The following is a 26518-nucleotide window of genomic DNA, read 5'->3' on the forward strand; positions in this document are numbered from 1 at the left end:
CTGACAGGGGAAGACATACTGTTGTAATCTACTTGGACATCTGTAAGGCTTTTGACCTGACATCCTAATCTCTAAGTTGGAAAGGTATGGATTTGAAGGTTGGACCATCTGGTGGATAAGGAATTGGCTCAATGGCCACAGCCAGAGAGAAGTGGTCAATGGTTCTATGTCCAGGTGGAGGCTGGTGGTGAGTAGTGTCCCTCCGGGGTCCATCTCGGGACTGGTGATTTTCAATATCTTCATCAACAACATAGACAATGGGACTGAGTGCACCCTCAGCAGATTTGCAGATAACATCAAGCTGAATGGTGCAGTTGATACAACAGAAAGAAGAGATGCCATTCCAAGGGACCTGGACAGGCTGGAGAAGTGGGCCCACGTGAACCTATTGAGGTTCAACAAGTCCACGTGTAAGGTGCTGCACTTGGGTCAGGGCAATCTTGGACAGGAGTACAGACTGGGAGAAGAATTCATGGAGAGCATGAGGAGAGAAACTTGGGGGTTCTGGTGGGCAAAAAACTCTACATGAGCCAGCAGTGCATGCTTGCAGCCTAGAAGGTCAATTGTGTCCTGGCTGCATCAAAATAGACGTGACCAGCAGGTTGAGGAAGGTGATTGTTCCCCTCTGCTCTGCCCTTGTGAGGCCCCACCTGGAGTACTGTGCCCAGGTCTGGAGCCTCCAGCACTAGAAGGATGTGAACCTGTTATAGCAATTCCAGAGGAGGACCACAGAAATGATCAGAGGCCTGGAGAACCTTTCCTATGAAGAAAGGCTGAAAGAGCTGGGGATGTTCAGCCTGAAGAAGAGAAGGCTCTGGGGAGATGTCGTTGTGGCCTTTAAATACTTAAAGCGGTCTTATAAAAAGGGTGGAGAAGGACTATTTACTCAGGTAGATAGAGATAGGACAAGGGTGAATGATCTTAAACTAAAAGAGGTTAGATTTAGATTAGGATTTAGGAAGAAATTCTTCACTGTTAGGGTAGTAAGGCACTGGAACAGGTTTCCAAGGGTGTCGCGGATGACCCATCTCTGTAGGTGTTCAAGGCCAGGCTGGATGGGGCCTTGGCCAACATGATCTAGTGGATGGCATCCCTGCCTATGCAGGGGGGTTGGAGTCAGATGATCTTTAAACCCTTCCAACCCGAGCCATTCTATGATTTTATAATTCTATGATTCTATGATCTCTACAGACTGGGTGACAAATGAATTGAGAGCAGCCTGCAGAGAAGGAGCTGGGGTATCAGTGGATTAAAAATTAGATATGAGCCAGCAATGTGCACTTGCAGTCCAGAAAGCCAAGCATAGCCTGGGCTACATCAAAACAAGTGTGGCTAAAACACCAGGTGAGGTGATTTCCCCCCTTTACTCTGCTTTCTTAATGCCCCACTTGGAGTACTGCATCCAGCCCTGGGGCCCCTAATGCAAGAGAGACATGAATCTGTTAAAGTGAGTCCAGAGGAGGGCCACAAAAATGAAAAGTGTGCTGGAACATCTCTTTTACGAAAACAGGTTGAGAGACTTGGGATTGTTCAGCCTGGAGAAGAGAAGATTCTGGTGAGACATTAGAGTGGCCTTCCAGTACCGAAATGGGCCTACAAGAGAGATGGGGAGGGATGCTTTACCAGGGAATGCAGGACAAGAGGTAACATCTTTAAACCAAAAAAGGGTAGGTTTAGATTTGATATAAGGAAGAAATCTTTTACTAAGAGGATGGTGAGGCACTGGAACAGGTTGAAAGGGAGTAGCAAGAGGTGCTGGAACTAGATGATCTTTAAAGTTCCCTTCCAACACAAGCCATTCAACAAGTCTATGATTTTATACTCCTGTTAGCCCAGCTTTGTCAGTGAGTGCTTGACACACATGATTATGACATTTTTTTGAGGGATTACTAAGCATATGGCTTTCATGGGCAGTAGTATTTTCCTCATGCTACCAAAGTGCAGTGATAGGCAGAACTGCTCAGCCTCTGCTTTGACAGCAGAAATATTCACTAACCAATGCCTTGAGCAAAGATAAAAATAACATGAAAATATTTCACATATTACGTTCACTAGCTATCATTCAACTTAGTATTCAAGACAGCAATGATATTAAAAGATTTTTTATCAATTTCACTGTGTAAAACTAGAATACACAACACAAAATTAAAAGTTCATCTGTGACTTTTACTTTTTTAACTTTTTTTTCAAGTAAAGTGAAATGTAATGCCTGTGCTATATAAATGTTGTAGGTCTATGCAGGAATATGCAGATCTGTTTTTGTTTTGTTTCACTTTTAAACTTGTGACCAGAAGAACATTTGTTCAATGTTCCAGTGCATGCTACACTAATTTTAAAAACACTCCAAAAAAAACATGGTGTTTTTTAAGGTCAATGTCTGTAACAAAATATAAATACTACTTTCCCAGTACCCCAACATCCATGCTGTAGGATGCCCAGTAACCTGATATTGTGGAAGGTGACGATGTCAGGGGGGTTGGAACAAGATGATATTTAAGATGCCTTCCAACCCAAGCCATTCTATGAGAGTCTATGATTGAAATAAATATTTCAATTTCACAACAACTTCTCAAGTTGAAGGGTGTTATAAAAATCCCATAAAAATCCTTGTTTTGTTTTTAACACAAAATATTACAACCCCCTCAAAAAAAAAAAAAAAGTATTTAAGTTTCCAAATGCTCCTATGCTTATGTTTCTTTATATGTTCTTTGCATTGATAAAATTCAATTCTGAGTTATTTGTCCTATGAGCTCACAGGGAAATTCATATACCTTGAGCTAAGGAGTTAAGATTTTCTCTTCATGTGTCTTTAAAGGTGACTTCACATATATTCTTTTATAGGCTGGTTTTATATCAGTTCTGTCTTACTTGTAATTCCTGTGCTGTTCAGACTCTTTTCTTATGATTTTTTTTTTTTTTGAATGAGTCAGTGGTGCTTAATATGCAGTGAGCTTTATTTCAGAAGAAAATAACTTTTTATCATATCAAATATATTTTTATATGTTTCTTCTTTCTGAATAACTATAATGGAACAGCTTTTTAATGGCCCACTTTTCCAACTACCCTTACAGCCCTTCTTAAGAGCTGCTTTGTAGCTGACAAATACAATAGGCAGAGCTACTGTACCATTAGGCCAGCAATATTCTCATCTCCAATCCATCACAGACATCAAATAATAATAAGATGTCTTGAAACTGTGCCAGAAGTGAGCTCATGCAATAGTGAAATGATGAATTAACCACTTATAAAGCAGGAGGCAGCATACTGAAATATACAGGTAAGGTCACCATGTTTGGTAGCCCTGCAGAGAAAATGTTGAAAATCAAGCACCTGGCCTGATTAGCACTGGTAACTAAATACGTTTCCAATTAAAAACAAAAACAAACAAACAAAAAACAGTCATAATCATGTTGTATTTTATTTCTCCATGTGCATACATATTTATGCCTTCATCACAAGCTGGGAAAACTGGAAAGATGTATAAAAGATCCAGGTGCATTAGAGAAATTCTGATCACATAGTCTGTTAAAAAAATTATTAAACACAACATGTGAAACATCCTTGAAGAGAGAAGGATTTCAGTGATTTTTATTTATTTATTTTATTTCTTTGTGCTGCCTTGATTGCATTATAACATCAAAATGTGTCATCTCATTGAGAGGGTTCTAACTCTAATGAGGGAACTAAAGAATGCATGCATAGGTGCAGGAAGGTAACAAATAAAATGGATTTCCAGAAATCATGCTGCTCTTCAAGCATTTTAAACTTTAATCCTGGGAAATATCTGTTTATCAAAAGTTACAGAGAATACAAACAGAAAAATATGCAGGGAAAACGTTGTTAAATTCTTATTTTTATTTCCATTTCATAAAAATAACTAGAAGCTGGGGGAAAATGTTTTTCCATCTAGATCTATTTGTTGTTACTCATCATGTGACTCTGTAAAAATAAATTCGGTGTTGAATGTTGAAGAGAGTATTGCTAAAAAAGCAGGAAAATAATGCTTTAAACATCTGGCTCATTGCTTAATTTTACATACCTTTTTATTTCAGAGGAAGAGTATGCAGTATGAATCCTGGTGCAAGGAGACCATTTCTTTCCATGGCGACTATTTTCTGATAGCTTTCAAAATATTTTTTCCTGTATTTTATATCATTGACACAAAAGAAAATATCTAGCATTACAGCCTGACTAGGCTTTTACCCGTGGAGAATCTTAAAATCTAAGAGTGTTTCCCACAGTAATTTGAGCCTTTTAATCAAATGACCAGTAATAGTTATTCAACAGCAGTTTAAGACTACAGATGTTTTTTTAGGATATTATTCCCAAATTCAGAATTAGGGAGATAATCACACAAGTCATCTGACAGCATGAAGTAATTATGAATACAGTAATTGGATATACAATTCATAGAAAACAGGGATGGAACATTTTATTCATACTCCAGTTTCAGCTGATTTTACAGAGGGTTGTTTTTGTTGAAGCATTCTATAATGTAAAAATAAGTTCAAAACCAGACTGAAAAAAAGAGTAAACAGTATAAGTTTTTAAAACCTGAAAAATACACTTCTTATCTGGAAAGCTTTCTTGGGATTAATACATAATTTTGAGACTAAAAATCTCACATTTTCTTTCTTGAAGTCTTATTTTCTTAAGGAAATTTAAGGAAATACAACTTACAAGGAAATTCTAGAATGATCCTGTTGCCTCCTTTGTACTATATTTGCAGCCAATTAGCCACAAGTCATTTATTGCAATTCTCCAAAAGGCCTCATAATTTTCCAGCATTGATCACTGAAATACTCCAGGCAATTAGCAATTCTTCCAACCATCCCTGCCCATGAGTCAAGGTGGCTGATGCACCACGTGCTGCATAAAATTGTTGGGAGCACACGGAGCTATCAAACAGCAAAAGAATGCTCAGGAAGCAGGGCCAAATGTCTCTGTGTGCCTGCACTGCTTCTCTCAGCAATTTTCTATGGATTGTTAGGCTAGCAGGGTTATCATCCTTCAACAGTGAATTAATTACAAGGACAGGTTTTGAACCTCTTTGAACCTTCAAAGTTGAACTGTTTCATCTGAAGCCGGGGAGTCATATTTCAGGTTCAGAATCCATCTGATTTTAAACGTAAGTAGAATTTTATTGCATAAATCCTAGGACAGGGAAGAAACATTAGGAAATGACAGCCATTCCCAGATATAGCCCAGATCATTTGGAAGTGACCACTCAGCAGCCACTGATGCTAAACCTGTGGAAGAAGATGCAGTTAAAAAATGTACAACAGAAAGCTTTACCATCATTTAGAGGGCTGCAATCAAATTTCCCAAGCAAATTCACAGGAAGGAAACAAATAAACAATCAAACAGACAAAACAAAAAATCTAAGTGTTTATTTCACTGGCATTACCAACAAGATTTATTAAATGTTAAACAGACTTCAGTTAAAGAGAATAAGAGAAAGCGGCTGCTGCTGTAGTGAGGCAAGAATTAAATGCATTTATACATTTACAAACTTACAATTACAGAATAAAATGAAAAATGAAGAGGGAAAGGGAAAGGGAGCTGGACACTTATAGTCCTTAACTGCTGTGTAACTTGATCAGTTTGCCAGGAAAACAGCATACTTTGCACAAACTAGAATAAAGACCAAAAGTCTTCAATGCATACAAATGGATTTGTGATTCCCACTTTCTCCATCCAACGTAAACCATAACCCAAGACAACCTACCAGAGACCCAACTAGTTTTTTTTGTTTGTTTTTTTACTTTTGTTGTTGTTCTTGTTTTCCCTTTGTGTACAAAAAAAAAAAAAAAGTCTATGGGAAGTTTAACAGAAAAAAAAAATGTTTCTACTACTCAGAATAATGTATTTTGGAATGTGTGATGCTATGCTTCATAAAAATTATATTTCAAGTGTTTCTGGACTCTGTTCTCCTTGTAAAGCCATTAGAATCTGAAAATCCTGAATTACAGTACCCAAAATTAAGTATTGTGTGCTATGAGAGATATACTACTATGTGCAGGGGTATAGAAGCAAAAGATAAAGGGGAAATAAACCTCCAAATTAACATCAACTTCCAGGACTAAAACAGCAACTTTTCCAAATTAAAATATATAAATAAATTACTGCCACAATTGAGACAATTTTCATGATAAAATTATAAACATTAATACATATTAATAAGAAAATTATACAAAAAGAAATAATAAGAAAATATAGTAAGAAAATCTTAACTTTGTCCTGCATTGCCATATTGATATTTCACCATCATTACATCTACATCATAACCAGTAGATCTTAACAACAGCTCCACTGCTGAATCAGAGTGACATAAATTGATAAATGCTCTTTAATGCCTTCTTGCCACAATGAGTAAAGCAATTAAAGTTTTCTTGGACTCTCTTTCAGATCCACATAAATTTGACCTTCTTTAACATAGTTTGCTACAATAAAGTTTCACTGGTTTCGCTCTTCTTCCTACTTCATTTACTTCTCACTCTGAGGTGCCTCTATAGTTAGGGCAAAACAAACCAAACAAACCTAGCAACCAAAAGAAAAGAATCAGCAAAACAGTACCATTCACATTTCCTTTAGCAAAGCTACTGCAGAAACAGGTCCAAACCTTTAGCATTTTCAAAACTGGAAGCTAGAGTATTTATTATATTTTATTAATATTAATCCATATTCTAGATGTATAGAATTTTCACATATTCATATTTGGATGAACAGGCAGTGGCTACAACTCTTCAAAGCTGCTAGGAATTTTTACCTCATTATCAACTATGGGTCAGGCCTCAGGCATTAATGAATTTAAAGCTTTCAGTGAGTACGTCAGGAAATGTAAACCAGCAGCACACAACGTCATTCAACAGAGTAATGCCCTCTGTTGTTAGACACCTGGCCTTGGAATCACATGAATTATTAGCAAAATATGGAAGAATAACCTTTTTTTTTTAATTCAGTCTGTCACTTTTTACTTGTCTCCATGCTGATTTTCCTGTTGAAATGCATGTATTTATAAATAGTGTCATGGGTTTTATTTAATTATTTATCTTGTGCAAGTGATCAGATATTTAAAGAGTTTACTAAATGCTTTCATTGATTTCTTCTGATTTCATTTTTTTTAAATAAATGTGCAATTGCATGCTGAATTGTAGCATGAAGAGAACAGATGATTCTCACCTTGAGCAATCTGTTTCTAAATGATAATACAATTGATCCAAAGAGCATGTAAGAAATATAAAACTGACTTCTATTTTTATAACACTTTGAATTAACTTCCTGGAACTGTTTATGTGTAGTATTTCAGAAAACTTGAAAGTGTTCAGATCATTACATTCAGGTCATTTTAGTTTTTCCCTTTAGCTCAGTGTTTTCATAGCAAATCAGAAGGAACAACCTTTCTCACATAGACCACAAAAGACTGAATTATTGAGCTATCCAAAATGCAAATTTTTAGAATAGCAGCAGTTCTTAAACTACGCTAATTAAAAGTGATGTTGTAAATAATAACTAAGCACCTGTATCCTTGTCCCAGAGACTCAGAGAAATCCCATTCACATGACTCAAGCAAGAAGCTTACTCAGTGAGAAAATTTCCATGAAAAAAGCATTTGTCCCTGTAACAGCTTTCATGTGTTAAAACAAATTTCATTCATGCAGTGAAACAAATTGAGCACCTAGACATTTTGATTTAACAGTATACACAGAAAAACATTTATAACATAAGAGAGAGAGTTTTCTTAATTCCATGGCAGAGCCACAAAAACACAGTTTTCAAGTCACTTTGTTGCAGTCTATTCAAGACTGCAAGTGCATACCTAACACATTTACTCACAAACAGCTGTTTCACACATACTGAATAATGATTGGCACTGACTAGTGTGAGGAAAGTTGTGTGGAACTATCAAAACAATAAATACAGAAAAGAAGATAACATTTTTAACACCTGAGTACAAACTGCATTTTTATAAGGGTGGTGATAAGAACTCTTTGTCACCTCATTCTCAGTATAGTTTATAAGCTGTTATAGCCTTCCAATTATTATGAATATGGTATGAAGTGCCTTAAGTTAAGTCCTCAGCTGGGAACTAAGATTTGTTACTTGCCTAATGCTGCCAAAAAGATCATTAATCTTGCATATCTTGAGGAAGAATGTGAAGAGGAGAAGCTCATATTTTGTGTATATTTACTTTTACATAGCTATTTCATTTTTGAAACCTGAAAGGCAGTGATTTCAGGAAACAATCTACATTTTGTTCCTTTAAATGTACCTGTATTTTTTGTGTTCTTATATGCATATTTTGATTTTCTGCATTCATCTGTGGAAAGAAAGGAAAATATTCTGCAATGAAAAGTATAATGTTGAACTTAAGACACTTACTGAACAGCAAGTTCATACAGATCCACCAGTTGTATGGCTTTCCATATTCATATGTGTATTCATTAATAATCAGTTGCTTTTTAAACATTTCAATATTTTGTTGATCTAACTTGTTTGCCTCACATCTTGAGCTGAATTTAAGAAAAAGGGTAAAGCTAAACAAAGACTTAACTGAATGTCAAAAATCAGGATGTAAGAGTGTGTTCTGTGCAGATTAGTGAAAGAAGAATGCCTCTACTGAATATATTATGTGATAAAGCAGGTGCTTTCATATGGCATATTTAAGCTGTCCGTATTAATGACACAAAATCATGACTTCTAATTACCGTTTGCATCATCTATGAATCTTAGCTTTCAAAAATCACTTTCCATCAGAGTCCATCAAAGCCAATTTAATGAAACATGTTTAAGTCAGACAAATTCCTTGGAGTTCACTAGCCTTTCCAAAACAGATAGAAATACAGCAGGGTTAGTACATCTCAACTCACTGATATAAGACTTTCTCATCAGCTTGGCAAAACTGGGTAAGATAAGAATACACCAGGTCATAAGAGTCAGAACAGCTGGACAGTCTGGGAAGCAAATTTCAGAGGTCAATTTTATAAAGTCAGACAATGTAGCAATCTTTTTGCTGTCCTTCCAACAGACACTTCTGCATGTCACTAAGAACAGTAATGCAACCATCTGGGAACACAGTTAGTATAGTAAAATAAAAATAAGCAATCCCTTTTATCATGTCATAGAATCTACATACAGGATAGAAAAGAGATTTACTGCTAACAGGAAGGTTATCGTTAGCTATGGGTGTGTACATGGAGCTCCCTAGTTTAACTGATATAATTTAATTGACTTAATGCAGCTAGATACTAGATCTATAAGTTCATACAGTTTTACAGGTCAGATGTGCTTGAATTGTTCAGAGAAAGTGGAGACTTCGATATCAAATTCAACAGTGCACAGATAAAAACACACCAGTGGATGTCAAACTCACTTTGGATATGGCTCCCCTCAGGCCCCCTGCTCCTGCAGGGGCTCTCCATGGGCCGCAGCCTCCTCCAGGCCACATCCACCTGCCCCACCAGGGGCTCTTCCACGGGCTGCAGCGTGGAGATCTGCTCCATGTGGGACCCATGGGCTGCAGGGGGACAGCCTGCTCCACCAGGGGCCTCTCCACAGGCTGCAGAGGAACTGCTGCTGCATGCCTGGAGCTCCTCCATCCCTCCTTCTGCACTGTCCTTGGGCTCTGCAGGGCTGTTCCTCTCACGCTTTCTCACTCCTCTCTCCCAGCTGCTGTTGAACAGCAGTGTTTTTTTCCCCCCTTCCTTAAATCTGCTGTCACAAAGGCCCAACCAGCATTGCTCCCTGGCTCGGCTCTGGACAGCAACAGATCCCTCTGGAGCCATCTGGAGCTGGCTCTGTGCTGACATGGGGCAGCTGCTGGGCACTGCTCACAGAAACCACCCCTGCAGCCTCTCCTCTATCAAATCTTTTCCATGTGAACCCAACTACCTGACTTTCCACAAAACACTGAGAAGAGCTCAGAATCAAAAGGTCCTTAATAGCCAAATGTTTACCACAAAGCAGTCCAACCACAATCAAATGTCTTTCAAGGATATTTCATTGCATGTTAGCTTCCAAGTCACAAAAGAGTTTCAGAAACTGACAAATCAGTTTGTTATGGATAATAGGGGCAAAGTGAAGTAATCTGTCTTTATTGAATACTGAAAAAAATATATACGTTGATATGTATTGATAAGCAGCAGTGCACTTTTCTATTCCATTATCTAGCATACATGATGGAAGTAGAAAATGAATGCCAGGGCACAATGAAATGAGGGTTGCCATGATGAGGTTCACACTAAGTCAGTTTCTCTCCACCTGTAAAGACACATCAGAAAGCATTGGATTGCATTATCTCACTCTCTTTCTTTAAACTGCATAAAAGCTATCCCTCCTACTAGATTCAGAATATTCCAGCGCAGAAAATTTTCTGCATCTTTTTCTCTGAGTTGAGAGAAAATGACAACTTCAGCCAGAACTGCAGAGTTACAGGGATGATAGTCGTTTACATCAGCTGGAAATCTTCCACAAGACTTTTGGCTGATGACTTTTGGCTCTTGCTGTGCTTGGAGGTGGTTTCATCTGGGATTTCTGGACATTTTGTCTGAGCAGCATGGTCTGTTACTTACTTACATGGTCTGTTACTTTCTTACAGGTACCTGAGACGGAATGCTTTGATTTTGTTTTCCTTGTATCTAGACTTTTGTGACCCTCCACTGGAGTCTTTCCAGGAGATCCCTCTCTTTTCTTCAGCAGGGAGCCCAGAACTGGACACAGTACTCCAGGTGAGGCCTGACTAGGACAGAGTGAAGGGGGAGGATCACCTCCCTTGACCTGTTGGCCACAGTCCTTTTAATGCACGCATTAAAAAGCTTCCTATAGTCAGCAGGTTAAAGATATTCAGAGAGCTAACACAGATCACATTGATGCCCAGAAAGATCAACATCATCCAATTTTCGTAGTGGTGGAGAGTCTTAGAAAGATACTGATATTATGCAAAATGCTACAAAAGTGAGAGAAATACATAAGACTTGTTTTTGAAAGCTCTAATAAAAAAGTGAAATATTGTTTATTTGTAAATGGCACACTGGCCTAGTTATCAGTGAAGCATCTCAGATCCATGCTTTAAAATGAGATTCTGCACGCTGAGTCATTAATATTCTTATTCTTCATACCTTTACTTTTTCTCATGAAGTACGCTTTACATGTTAACTCTACTTTCTTCTGGATCACTAACATCAGAAATGCAGTATACCAATAACAAAACTAAAGGGAATTTTGGGTAACACTGACAAATTCAAATTAAAAGTAGAAAGAGGAAAAAACAGCTTTTGGTATACTAATCACCTACATATAATAGTTAAAAACATTGCAAAATCTCACAAACATTTCCCTCTGTTACTACTTTCAGTACAAGATCAGAGAAACAGGACACTAATAATGAAGTTGACAGAGCATCATAAATTAAACTCTAATATGATTTTATTTCTTTTTTGTGGTGTAGTAAATTTTCATAAGGAAGTGGGGCACCCATTCATAAGTTATTTTTCTTTCTCAAAAAGTATTTAAAGTAGCTTTTAAATATATGGTTAAAATAACAACTCATATTCATAAGCAAAGATCAGAAAATGAGTTTTAAAAATGAGGTATTCATATTATAAAATCCTGGCAGCTTTCTAAGACAATGAATGTCACCTCCCTGAATGTGGATAATGGCTGAGAGAAAATAATTTTACCTCTAATGGCTTTGATTGTGCTAGCAATATCTCATAACACGGTGCCGGAAGAACAGCTTCCAGACACAGCCTCCATAGTAAAGCAGGAATGAACATGATAAAGGGAGCACTCTGTCAATACCACTTTGCAACAAAAGGCCAAAGCAAATTACTCTCAACAATGAATGTAAACAAAATGAAGATTCACACAGGATTTTATTTTAATTTTTATTTTTTTTAAGTGGGGGACACGGAGAGAATCTTTATATAAGCAGCCCACAAATTATGCACCCTCATCTTAAATTCCAAGAGATGGGGAGAAAAAGAATATGATAGCCCTTCAATCCACAGGACAGAAAAATGCAAGGATTTTTTTTTTTCTTTCTCTTCTTTATATCTCATGTAGACAATCTAAAAAAAGCTTGCTGTTTAAACTCTAAAATATTTTTTGGCTGACTGTTTCGCCATTGTGTATATTGCTTTGTGCTTGCTCTGGGTCATTTTTCCTTCCTGAGTGTTGTGCAAATCTAATTTGCCATTCTGCTCTATTATCACTAAATGAGCTTCATCTAACAGTGTAGACGTACAAGAGTTGCAAATGTAATTATAATGTAAATCTAATGAGAAAGGAAAGGAAACGAGAATACAGAATTAAATACAGCCTTCACCATGTTAATTTCATGAAATAGAGTGAGATACCAGATGTGAGTAGGTAGTTAAATACCTTTTGCTATGCTGAGAACCGCAGTGAGTGCATCTGGTCCTCTCTGGACTTTTTCATGCGTTGGTCCTCTTACCTTTTGTATGCCTTATGTAGAATAAACTACAGAAGAAGTTATAGAGAATTTCAGACTTTTCAGCCAGGGTACAGAGTAATGTAAGCACTAACACCCCACCACCACCACCACCACCACCACCACCACCCTTACATGATCCAAATAATTCCCTACATTTGTAAATTTAATTGGAATCAAAGCTAGCTATAAAATTTGAAGAGTGGTAAGGGAGTACGAAGGGGAAGGAAAGCAAGAGAAAGGATATAATAAACTGTATGCATGAAAGCATGATAAAAAATAAACTTTCTGTAACATGAGTTCTGTGTATCAACTCTCCTCTTGTTTGTAAAAATGTCCACAAAGATCAAGGAATAGTTACACAGAAATGTTTGTGTTATTCAGAGTCCTGTCTTTGCAGATGACATGAGAAGGAATTAAATTAAACTTAATTAAAAACTATTAAGAGGAAGCTGCATAGACTTCTATGCCAAGCACTAAAAAGTAGGAATAGTTACACATATGTTTCAGTGAAGCTAATCATAACTTGTTGGTACACACATATCATAGTACAGATTTCATGAATTAAACAGCTTGCAGGATCATTTAATTATTTTTTCTAAGGTCTGCTGGGCAGTTTTATAGATATATGCTCAGTCCGTCTGCTGATCTTTGTAAGGTAAATTGTGATTCTGTGTGGTGGTTTCTTGCTGAAACACTGTGAAAAACAAGACAGCATGTAAGACATAAGGGATCTCCTAAAGAAATGTCCTGGACATTGTTGGATACCAAGAAAGAATTCCTCATGATCCAGAGTCACTGGAATCAGGTATATGAACTAAGACATCTCCTGAAACAACAGGAAAAATACATAAGATACAGTCACACAAATTCCTTCTCAGATCTCTACCAGCCTCATTGCCTAGGCACTATCTGATTAAAGAAAAATTATCAACAAAAACATTAAAAATAAAACATTAAAAGTAAAACATTAAATAACTTATACAGCAAGAATAATTCAAGTACTTTAAAATCAAAAATTAAACGGTGCAAAACTTCCACCATGTGCATATAAACATATACAACCTATCAGGAATAAGCAGACTTATACCCTCTTACTTAAGCGATTATTGCAAGCATTATAAAATGCCAAGAAGTACCTAATGTAGCTCAGGATATATATTAGATTTCAAACAGATTTACGTTTTTAGCTCAGCAAGCTCTCTTGGAGTTTGCATCTCTTCTATTCTTGATTATAGCACTCCTGTAGGTAATTTTTTTTGTTATCTTGGGTAAAAAATGGTCTTGCATATGAAAACTCAGAGATGTCAGGCTGTGTTTATAGTGTACATACTCGCCCTTACAATGGCAATGCATATATTGAATGTGACAAATAAATTTGCCAGTTCCTTTCTCAATTTGCTTCTTTTTAACTGAGGAGGTTGTATTGTAAAATCTGTCCACAATGATTTCAGAAGTGTGTGTTATCCAGCACATAAATGGTAAATCCAAAGAAGTCGGAAGGCTTGAGCTAAAAACAAATAAACAAACAAAACAGCATTTTTTATGGTTTTCTTTTTTTTTTTTTTCTTCTGAGTGATGTTCTCATGATCACTTTCTAATGGAATTCAAAATTCTGGTGATAAATTGAAAATCTTTGGTTTTACCCTCACACACTATCACATGATAAATGTCCTATTTCCCAAGACCATGCTGTCTCAACTGTAATCAGTGCCAATTTCACCTCCCCCAGCCCTAGCATGGCTCCTCAGCCCAACCAGCATCCCTGCCCACATCCTGGCCTCTTGCTGTGGGCCCCTGCTCGCCCACTGCTCCTGCTAAGGGCTGGCTGCATGCACCAGCGCTCACTCACCCAACCCATGGGCACCCACACTCACAGCCCCCTGAGTGCCAGCACAGGCCCCCTGCCCACCTGATGCCCCAGCCTGTGCCCAGGCCCAGGCCCCTGCTTGCTGTCTGGTCCAGCTTGCAGTTTGCCAGCAAGGAAATAAGACAGGATCACATTGTCTGAAATGTTGAGGCCCTGTATGTCTGTCACCTTAAAAACAAACAAACAAACGAACAAAAACAAAACAAAACAAAACAACAAGCTTTTGACCTAGTTTGTTAGAAAGTTAGAGAAAGTCAACAATTAAAGAAGGGATTTTAACATTGGATTCTAAAAATTGGCTTCAGTTCCTTAGTGTAATTCTTTGTGTTGAATGTAACTATAAAGATTTGTAGATGCCTATGTTAGGACTAAAAACTCTTAGGTTGGTCTGATGTGAAACAGACATTGTTATAAGACTAACAAGTTGAAACTCTGACCTTGCAACAATACATTTTGCTTGTTGAGAGATATGGTACCAAGCCACAAGTCATCCGGCATGAGACAATGCTGCTGTTAGCACAGCACAAGCTGGCCACACAGCTGTGCAGGATCACAGCAGCCTATCAAGGATTGCCGAGTGCTCCCCTGAGGCCAGGGCCACCAATTGTTCACTGCCCCATGTTCAGGAGCATGCAGGGGCAAAACCTATAAACAGAGCACATTGCTCTGCATTGGTGAGGCAGGAACATCAATTGAGGTCAACGTTGCCTCCACAGGGATACCTGCAAGACATTGATACCTACCGCACCAATGGGATGCCGACCACGACCTGGCTAAGTATCTTTGGGGACAACATCGCTCTCATTGGTACCCTTGTCATCACCCTGGTTTCAGTATGTATGTAAATAGCTCATAAAAAAGCTTGCTTACTTTATATATATAAACATATATATTGTCTGATCCTTACTGGGATGAACCAATCAGCTTCAGCCCCCAGAATCTAACTAGAACAATGTCATGTTACAGATATGATTTTTTCTCTCATTTTGAAACAACTGTAACAGAGAACTGTCTGTCCCCTGAAATTATACTTCAAAGGCCACCTACTATTCTACATAACTAGTGAAAATACATAATTACTGTAGGTAAGGGTGTCACAGGGTCCAGTCCTTATGGGTTTTGCACAGAACTACCTGGGGTAGTTCTAGTTGATGGCTTTTTCCCCAAGTGTCTCCACATCCCTTCACAATTTCTCTGGGAACAGGATCAGTAATCCTGGCCTCCCAGGCCCCTGATGAAAACAAAGCTGTGGCTGTTTTGCTGCCCTTGGGAGTCTGGTGACTTCTACATACTTTTATACATCAAGCAACCAGACTTTAACACTCTCCAGCCTCCATTCTACTGACCTGAAGAACGAAGATGGAAGATGCAAAATTGACCATTTACCTCTTCCTGGGTAAGTTTTTAGGGGTGTCCTTAGGGGTAAGTCAGCTACAAACAATCCCTACACGTAAAGTAAACAAGTCCTTTAACAGTCATAATGGCTTCTGAGTTTCCCCTAGCACTGAACTTGATCAGATGCATTCACTTTATTGAGCTGTCTGAGAATAATAAATGGTTGATAACTGATCACTGTTGTATATGCAAATCTATAATTAATTTCAGTCCACCGTACACAATTAATTTCTACTCTTCTCATTAGTGATATAAAGATATGTAAGCTAGTGCATATAATAAAATGATACAATAATACAACAAATAATATCACAATATTTAACATTTATCATTGTGAATTATCTATATATTTACATCATAAGAAAATGAAAGTGTCTTGTACAAGACTTTGACAAAAGGCATGGGTCGCTTAGCCACATTGGAGTAGCTGTGAGTGAGCAATCATTTTGTCTGTGTCCTGGTTACGTTTGGGATAATTTTCTTCCTAGTAGCTCATATGGTAGCTGTGTTTTGGATTTAGGATTAAAATAATGCTGATAACATACCATTGTTTTAGTTGCTGCAGAGCAGCGCTTACTCAGAGCCAAGGACTTTTCAGCTTCTGGTGCTGCCCTGCCAGCGAGGAGTGCACCAGGAGCTGGGAGGGAACAGAACCAGGCCAGCTGGACAAGACTGGCAAAAGGGATGTTCCATAACATGTGGTGTCATGCTGAACAATAAAAATGGGGGAATTGTCCCAAATGGGGTGGGGCAGGGAGAGGGGAAGGGCTGCTGCTTGAGGTCTGGCTGAGCATGACCAGCAAGTGGTGAGCACTCGCATTGTGCATCATTTGCTTTGTTTATATTCTGTTGTTCTTGTTCTTGTTGTTATTATTATTGTTGTTTCCCTTTCTTTTCTGTCCTATTAAACTGACTTTATCTCAACCCACAAGTTTTTTAACTTTTTTTTTTTTTTAATTTATTCCCTCCCCCATCCCAATGGGGGCAGGGGGCAAGGGGGAGTTAACAAGTGGCTGTGTGGTGCGCTTAGCTGCTTGCCAGGTTAAACCACAACAGTCTGAAATACAGTTAAGTGAAGTTAAGACAAGCAATAAAATTATACTGGCAGAACAAGTGGAAATTCCTTCAAGTTGTGCTGTGCATTGGACACAAGCAACAATACACAGTCACAAGAAGTTTCAGGTATTTGGGCAAACTAACTTTTTCAACACAAGGTCCCTAACACCATATTCAGAACCTGGAAATTTCAGGTATATGATTAAGAAGCTCATAGTGCTAACTATTTTGAAAATCATACCCCTTTTAACACGGATAAGTTTGGCTGTCAAGATCTAACTTGAGGGAATGACACAGTGATATGTGAATGTCCCTTTTTGTACTACTCAACTATACAGTCCTGATATCCATAACATATTTAACTACCAAAAGTATCAGGCAAACACTAAAATTCATGGTACTTCTCTAAGCTAAACCTGGAAATTTATTGAGAATTGCTTTTCACTGGTAGGAAAGTCAAAATGTTAACTGTATTAAATATAACAGTTAAATTTCAAAGCTTTTGCCATTAAAAAAGACACCAAATGCTACTCTACAATTTCTGTGAATAACAAGGTATATTTTTTCACCGATTGTCCATTTGCAATTATTTTAAGGAAAATGGCAAAAGTTGCGAAGAGAGTTTAAGGCATTACACAGTTCTGATAGAAGGTTTAGTATGAGATATTAATTTAATAGTAAGCAAAATATTGAGAATGAGAGACATTGATCATCCCTTCTGCGTAAACCTGCCTCCCCAAAAAAAAATCCAAGCATTTAGAGTTCTCAGAGAAAAATGGAATGAAAAACAGCATTAACATTGCAAATCTATGCTATCTGGGAGGCATGATTTTTAATCAGGAGCTAGGACTAATAGAAATGCTCTAAGGTATGAAATGAAATCATTAAATGTTTAGACACAATATAAAGACTTTTTAAGTTCAGATTAATTAGCATCTATATTATTTATTAGTTGGATTTGTTTTTACAACAGAAAGGATCTGTCAGGGCCTTGAGGGCACCAAAAGGTTTTTATGTCCCTGGCCAGCCTCTCCTTGGGACCATACCCAAAATTTCATAGACTTAATTTAAGTTCAGGGCTGGGTTTTCTGTCCTTGTCTGAATTATACTGTAGGAGTGCCTGTCTACAGTTCTGTCTCTTACCCTGGACAGTCTTTGGACCTATGATTCAGGTAGCTTGTCTTCTTGGATGGTCCCCTTTCATGTATTCTATAGATTGCTCCTAGCCTCACCTTTGGCTTTCTCTCCTTTCAATCTTGACTGGATTCCTTGTTTACCACTGGATCTGGCTTATTGCTTGCTGTGTCTGGGGGTATTGATGAATCACGTTACCAGCACCCATCTCCTGACTTACCTGGTCTTAGGGAGCAGCTAGCTTTCACTGCTTCCTGACAGGATTCTTTCTTTTATGAGATGAACCCACTCAAAATAGAGACAGATGAGGCCTAAGAAGGAGTCCTTGCTTGGCTGCAACACTTAACAAATACAAGAATGTAGATGTTATACATCTATATGTAGATAACCAATATATGAGGGCATTCAGAGGGACATTTGTTGTTGTTGTTCCCTGGTCTTTTAATGTTGATTGTGGGAGAAGTTTTCAATATCTTTCAGAATTTTTGTTGTTGTGGTAGTGATTTTTTTTTTTTTATGAGGAACTTTATCTTTCACCTCCTTTGTCAGGTAATTCCTTACCTGAGGTACCACTGCAGTAGGGTTGGTATATGTTCAGATAGCTGGACAGCTCAGCAATGTCAGTGTGTGGATGCCACACCGGTGTATATGGAGGCCACACACACAGTTTTCAGCTAGTAGCCATATTAGTCAACAGCCAACAGCTTCCTAAATTCGCTCATTGTTAACTGTTTATAATTTAAATGAAAATTGAAACCATGAGTTAAAGCCCCACAGAGTGTCTTGTTTAATGCTACCTCAGGTATATACACACAATTCTGTCCAGTGCCTTACAGACATGCTGCCAAAGTGGTGAAACATGAGATCACTGGTGAACTTCAAATATTTGGCACTCATTGGACACTAAGGTAGAAGCTAAGGTAGAAACTCTGGAAAACATGAGGATTCTCACAGGCTTCATTTTTTCTTTTTTTTTTTTCTTTTTTATTTTTTTATCTGAACTTTATTGATGTTGTTACATATAGGGATCATAAATTTATTTTATATCTGCTGAGACAGAAAGACAAGACAGCTTGTATTAATCTCATAGCCTATTATTATTATTATTTGTGTGTGGCTATAAACTGCTATTGATTTGCTCTCCTTACCTCCCTCATATATTTAAGAGAAAACTTTGCAAAAAAAGGGTTATATGTGTTAATGTGTCACACTCATAAACACTTACCAGTTTATGAGGTCAGCCTAAATAAGAGTATTTATGTGTGGGGGGTGAACCTAAGGCTTATTTCCTAAGAAAGAAAAATAAAAAATGTTCTAATTCATTACATCACCTAACCTCCTCTAATTCAGAGCTCTTTAAAAAGAAATGAAAAAGAAAAAAAAAAAAAAAGAAAGAAAGAAAAAAGGAAAAAAAGAAAGGAAAAAGAAAAAGAAAAAGAAAAAGAAAAAGAAAAAGAAAAAGAAAAAGAAAAAGAAAAAGAAAAAGAAAAAGAAAAAGAAAAAGAAAAAGAAAAAGAAAAAGAAAAAGAAAAAGAAAAAGAAAAAGAAAAAGAAAAAGAAAAAGAAAAAGAAAAAGAAAAAGAAAAAGAAAAAGAAAAAGAAAAAGAAAAAGAAAAAGAAAAAGAAAAAGAAAAAGAAAAAGAAAAAGAAAAAGAAAAAGAAAAAGAAAAAGAAAAAGAAAAAGAAAAAGAAAAAGAAAAAGAAAAAAAGAAAAAAAGAAAAAAAGAAAAAGAAAAAGAAAAAGAAAAAGAAAAAGAAAAAGAAAAAGAAAAAGAAAAAGAAAAAGAAAAAGAAAAAGAAAAAGAAAAAGAAAAAGAAAAAGAAAAAGAAAAAGAAAAAGAAAAAGAAAAAGAAAAAGAAAAAGAAAAAGAAAAAGAAAAAGAAAAAGAAAAAGAAAAAGAAAAAGAAAAAGAAAAAGAAAAAGAAAAAGAAAAAGAAAAAGAAAAAGAAAAAGAAAAAGAAAAAGAAAAAGAAAAGAAAAAGAAAAAGAAAAAGAAAAAGAAAAAGAAAAAGAAAAAAAGAAAAAGAAAAAGAAAAAGAAAAAGAAAAAGAAAAAGAAAAAGAAAAAGAAAAAGAAAAAGAAAAAGAAAAAGAAAAAGAAAAAGAAAAAGAAAAAGAAAAAGAAAAAGAAAAAGAAAAAGAAAAAGAAAAAGAAAAAGAAAAAGAAAAAGAAAAAGAAAAAAAGAAAAAGAAAAAGAAAAAGAAAAAGAAAAAGAAAAAGAAAAAGAAAAAGAAAAAAAGAAAAAGAAAAAGAAAAAGAAAAAGAAAAAGAAAAAGAAAAAGAAAAAGAAAGTGAGCTTACTCAATACAAAATTTCCCAGAGTTTACTGTTGAATTCACACTTGCAAACTTTATGAAGCAGGCACTATTCATAGAAGCAGTAGACAATATTAAAAGAAAATACTAATTTTGAAAAATAATCATCCCATTTAGTATCTACTAATGAAGGAACTCTTTTCAGATGATACAGTCTTTATGCTTTTCCACACAGACAACCTTCTTCTTCAGAACAAAGTCACATGGCTACCACAGCATAGATGTGAGAGGGTAGCAAAACTAGCCACCTGTGTAGACTAGAAATCATTTTGCTTTACAGTTTAGATCACATGGTGTTTGAACAGTCTTTGTTGAGCTTATTAGCAGGCCATAAAATAACACAGACTGAAAATTAAATTGATTGTACAGAAACAATTAAATTGCAGTTGCATTTTGATACAAGCACACAAAAGTTCACCATCTAGATGCCCTCCAGTAGAAGCAATGTGGAGCACTACCATATATGTCTTTCTTGATGTCCTCTGCTAGAGGAAAGAAAGAGGGGCAATGGGCTAAAGTTGCACCAGGGGAGGTTTAGGTTGGATATTAGGAAGAACTTTACTGAAAGGGTTGTTAGGCATTGGAATAGGCTGTCCGGGGAAGTGGTTGAGTCAACATCCCTAGAGGTCTTCAAAAGAAGTTTAGATGTAGAGCTTAGTGATATGGTTTAGTGAAGGACTTATTAGTGTTAGGTCAGAGGTTGGACTAGGTGATCTTGGAGGCCTCTTCCAACCTAGATGATTCTGTGATTCTGTGATTCTGTTCATTGTTATATATTAAAGATGAACACTGAGGCACTGGAAATCAACAATCAGTACAATTAAGGTAGAATGCATAATCTAAACTCTACCCCTTGTACACAAAAATTTACTGTCACACATTAAACTCACAAATTTTTCCTGTATAAGACTTCTCTTTCTAAAAGTGTAGCTTTTTAAACAACACCATTACATTCATCCATGAATTTACTTATAATACAATAACCTCTTACTGCCTGGCTAATTTCAATGCTTATTCTCTGAAAAAAAGTAATATCTTCCAAAAGTATCTAAAATTCAAATAATTTTGTGAGCATCAGCGTTCTACATATCTTTATCACGTGTTTGTCTTTCTTTGTAAACCAAATACGTCAATTCAATAGCATATTGCCAAGTCATCTAAAAAGTTCTCTCAAATGCATGTCCTAGTAATGGTCCATTAACAGTCTTATTAAAATATTGTTTGAAGTTTTTCTTCTTGGTTTAATGTTCATGATTCAAGATTTAATTCAGTTGCTTTCATGTAAACTATCTTAATTATTAGAGTAAATAAAATTAACTTTTCCTTGTCATAGTGTTTATATATATGCACACATATGCATTTTAGTGAAAACAAAGGGAAACAAAACAACAAAAAGCAATGGCTAGCTTTATACCCTTTTATTTAAAAGATATTCAGAATAATAATTAATAAATGATCTGGTTGTCTTGTAGTCCATAAACATAAGAGACTTAATTATTCTCTGAAGGTATTTTTGATCAGAGTACCTGGCAGTTCATCTTTTTATATTATATGAAATTAGTGACAACAATTTCCTGTAAGGATTTGATTAAAAGGAAAGAGTACAAGCAGATAATCTAAGAAATATTTAGTCTTGTTCTATACATAAACAGTTATCCCATTCAGGAATAGACTCAGGAATGGAAAAGGTCATTTCAAAGAGTTTCAGTTATTTCTTACACTTGAGCCAAAGTAAAGGAAAAAAAAAAAAAGCGGCCAGGAAAATCCAAATTTTAGAACACAGTTCATATTTTTTTGTTGTTGTTGTTTTGTTGTTGTCTGCTTGTTGTTTGGTTTTTGGGAAAAAAAAAAAAGTGCTAATTTCAATGAATTGTGTGCTAAGAATATAAAGCACTACATGGAGGTAGAGTAAAGAAGTTATTTGTTCCATTTTGGTGAGAAAACTATTATTCCTAAACAGACTTACTGGAGTATACAAGCTTTAGAGTCACAGTCAATTAATTAAACTTTTCTTTGATGTTTCTCTCTAGTTTGGGACCTAAGAAAAGGAACATCTCAGTATACTCAGCCTTCTCCAATGTCAATGTATGTGATATAGCTGTCCTAGTCAGAGAGTACTAAATAGTTTGGATTGATTGGATGAAGTTGATTAACCAAATTTCACTAAGACTTCAGAAAACTGTTGAATGTAACTCAGAAAAAAAAGGAAATTCACCTTGTCATTCATAGTCTCATAGGCAGCAATATAGGCAGCAAACTAGAAATCACAAAGTCTCAGAATTTTTATGGACATATATAGGGGTATTCATCACACAGAATCTCCTCGCCTGCGATTTGTAGAACAAGTGTTTCACTTAAAGAGAACACTTTGAATTCAACATCATAGGAATGTGAAATGTATCAAACAGTGGACAGACTACATAGAATGTAACCTTCATATTTCCTTGCATAGGAAGGGTTAATCTTAATAAAACAGAGTTTGTTTCAATGGTGCCCTGTGCCAGGACAAGGGGCAATGTGCACAAACTGGAATACAAGAGATTCTGTCTAAACAGCAGGAAGCGCTTTACTATGCAGGAGACAGAGCACTGGAATAGGTTGCTCAGAAAAGTTGTGGAGTCTGCCCCAGGAGATCTTCAAAAGTTGCCTGGACATGATCCTGGGCAACCTGTCCTAGGTGTCCCTGCTTGAGCAGGGTGGTTGGACAAGGTGACCTCCAGAGGTCCCTTCCAACCTCAACAGTTCTGTGATTCTGTGAAGAACTTTGTCCTGGAGTTCTTAAGAAACACATGTGACACTGAGACAATCAGATTTAAAAATGGACCAGGCTGCAAGAATACAATAATCAAAAATAGTTTTCAACAGAAGCAGTGAAGTGAAGCAGTTTGGAAATTTAGGAGACAACTGGAGTAAACTCACTTTTTCTGCAGAAAGGCAGTACTGTTAAAGGGATGTTAATTAGGAGGTAACATTGAGTTTGCCACTGAAGCACAGAAATGCTTTATATTTTTGGATTCTTAAAATTATTATACAACAGTAAGGGAGTCTTGGAGGATTTAGGAAGAAATTTTTCCCTCAGACGGTGACAGGTTGTCCAGAGAGGTTGTGGATGCCCCGTCACCTCCAGGTGACCAGGTTAGATGAGGCTCTGGGCAACCTGATCTAGTGGGTGACATCCCTGCCTACGGTAGGAGGTTGTAACTAGATGATCTTTAAGGTCCCTTCCAACTTAAGCCATTCTATGATTCTATGATTACCAAAGAGCACATGAAAATAAGCCTTTGAGAATATTAAACAGATTAAGAGATTAAGACTCAAAAAAGTCTAATGGTTGAATCTTGTAATTTGTAGAGGAACTGAGTTCCTGAAACATGATCAGACTGTTATTAGGATTTAAAATAAATAAAATAAAATAAAATAAAATAAAATAAAATAAAATAAAATAAAATAAAATAAAATAAAATAAAATAAAATAAAATAAAATAAAATAAAATAAAATAAAATAAAATAAAATAAAATAAAATAAAATAATAAAATAAAATAAATAAAATAAAATAAAATAAAATAAAATAAAATAAAATAAAATAAAATAAAATAAAATAAAAATAAATATAAAATAAAATAAATTTGCCATCTTTGAGGACCTCCTTTGGACACACTCAAATAGGTTTATGTCCTTCTTATATCATGGTGCCCAAAACTGCACCCAGAACTCAAGGTGAAGCCACAACAGCCCAGAGCAGAGCAAGACAATCCTTTCCCTTGACCAGCTAACAATGCTGTTCTTGATGCACCCCAGGACCCAGTTGGACCTTTTGGCTTCCAGTACACACTGTTGACTCATGTTTAACTCACTGTCAACAAAAATCTCCAAATTCTGTTCTGTGAGTCTGCACTCTAACCTCTCATCTCCCAGTCTGTATGTATATCTAGGGCTGCCTCATCCCAGATGCAGAATTTGGCACTTGCTCTTGTTAAACTTCATCATGTTGTTGATTCTCCATTCCTCTAATCTGTGAAGATCTCTCTTCAAGACCTCTCTGCCCTCAAGAGAGACAACTCTTCCCAATCTAGTGTCGTCTGCAAACTCATTTAGTATACCTTCAAGAACTACGTCCAAGACATTTGCAAAAACATTTAAAAGAAGTGGTCCTAAAATGGAGCCCTGGGGAACCCCACTAGTGACTGGCCACCAGTCTGAAGCAACTCCATTTACCCTTTGAGCCTGGCCCACCAGCCAGTTTTTGACCTATCATATCATGTACTTGTCTAGCCCTATGCTGGACATTTTGTCCAGAAGGATACTGTGAGAAATAGTATCAAAATCTTTGCTGAAAACCAAAAAGATTACATCAGCTGGATTTTCTTGGTCAAGTAAGTGGGCAACCTTGTCATAAAAGGAAATTTAATTTATCGCACAGGACCTTCCCCTCATGTACCTGTTTTGGCTATGACCAGTGACTACGTTTCCTTTCAAGTGTTTTTAATAATTTTACCACACACTGAAGTGAGACTGACAGGGGCTTCTTTCTTGCCCATCTTGAAAATCAGAACAATGTTTGCCAGCTTCCAGTCAACTGAAACACCTCCAGATTCCCAAGACCATTAAAAATAATTGACAGAGGTCTTCCATCCATAGTTAACATCAGTCAACTCCCTGAGTACCCTGGGATGATTCCCATCAGGCCCCATAGATTTATATGCATCCAGCTGGAGCAGCAAATCCCACTTGTTTGGGGTTGGCTGGGAGTTTATCATTCCCACAGACACAGTCCTCCAACTCAGGGCACCTGTGATCCTAGGCCCATCATCAGTGTTAAAGACAGGGACAAAAAAGGTATTAAATTGGGCTATTGGACTAGATGATCTTCAGAGGCCCCTTCCAACCTTGGTCATTCTGTAAATGTCTCTGCTTAGTCTGTGTCCTTGTTTGTGAGGTGATTGTCCTCATCAAGTAATGGACCAATGTTCTCTTTGACCCTCCTTTTGCTGTCACATATTTGTTGCCTATTTAAAACAAACAAACAGACAAACACAACAACAACAACAAAAACAGTACTGGCTAGTTTCAACTCTTGTTGATCTTGGCTGCAAAATTTTCTCCTTTCAGTGTCACCCAACCTCACTTCCCACAACCATACACTTTCTTTTTCCACCTAAGCTCTAGAAGAAGATCCCTGATCAGCCAAGCCAACTTTCTGCCCCACTATTTGACTTCCAACATTTTGGAATTGCCTGCTCCTGTTTCCTTAAGAGGTGGTATTTAAAAAGTGACCAACATCGGTGGACTCCAATGCCTTGAAAAGAAGTTTCCTAGGGGTCCTTACTAAGTAGTTCCCTAAGCAGTCTGAAATCTTCTCTTTCCAGATCCAGAGTTGAAGTTCTAGTAGTACTTTTACTCCTATCACGAAAGATTTTAAACCCAATTACCTCATGGCCACTATGCCCAGGACAGCCACCAATTGTCATTTCATCCAAAAGACCCTCTCTGTTTATGAGCAACAAATCTAGGAGGGCACCTTTCTTAGTCAGTTCCCTTAGTACTTGTACCAAGAAGTTATTATTAAGGTGTTTTAGGAATCTCCTGGATCCATTTGTATCATCTGTGTGGCATTCCCATTTTATGTCTGGCAAGTAGAAGTCACCCATAAGGACAAAGGCAGATGATCTAGAGGTATATCTCAGTTCTTTAAGAATAATTAATTGGTGTAATCCTGCCTGGGTGGACTATAGTAGACTTCCACAATGACATCCACTTTATTTGTTTGACCCTCAAACTTTACCCAGAGGCTCGTAACTGTGCCATCTCCAACTTCAAGCTCCACATGGGTCAGTCCCTCCATTGCATACAACAACAGGAACCCCGCAAGACTACTGGATAAATGAGGGCCCAGTAATTTTCACAGGTTAAAAAAAAAAAAAACAAAAAACAGATGACTTTAGGCACTAACTCTTGAAAACATGCAGAAAAAAAATAATAATAATAAAAAGGATTAAGAAAAAGAAGTACCTTTAGAGTTATCATACTAAAGCAAACTACTACTTCATCATTTGAACAGTATCTTCCACTATACGTTAGAAACTTTTAACGTAAAGAAACTAACAAGAGTCATGTTTATATCATTTCTATGGAAGAGAAAATATATAGGTTGCTGCACTAAAGTAATTTAGCTATGTCTTCTGAATAAGTTTTTTTGTTCGTTCATAAGAAAAAAGGATAGTAGACTGTCTCAGGGAAGAGAGATATCAATCTTTGCTTATCTTTAGGGTAGAATAGATATCACTAAACATACTGA

General features: G+C 36.7%; 1 protein-coding gene and 1 long non-coding RNA gene across 4 annotated transcripts in view; both read right to left on the bottom strand.

Annotated features, from left to right (window-relative positions):
• The window catches only part of LOC308185095 (uncharacterized protein), an 846543-nt gene that overhangs the window by 749046 nt on the left and 70979 nt on the right, over positions 1–26518 (bottom strand). The window lies entirely within an intron of this gene.
• LOC308185049 lies at positions 3410–10262 on the bottom strand. Its single transcript, XR_013943088.1, has 3 exons — positions 9374–10262; positions 4040–4140; positions 3410–3522 (listed from the first exon to the last, which is right to left on the bottom strand). It is a non-coding gene; the product is annotated as an uncharacterized lncRNA (long non-coding RNA).

The sequence above is a fragment of the Anser brachyrhynchus genome, assembly GCF_964034855.1.
Source record: "Anser brachyrhynchus genome assembly, chromosome: Z".
NCBI classification, from domain to species: Eukaryota; Metazoa; Chordata; class Aves; order Anseriformes; family Anatidae; genus Anser; species Anser brachyrhynchus.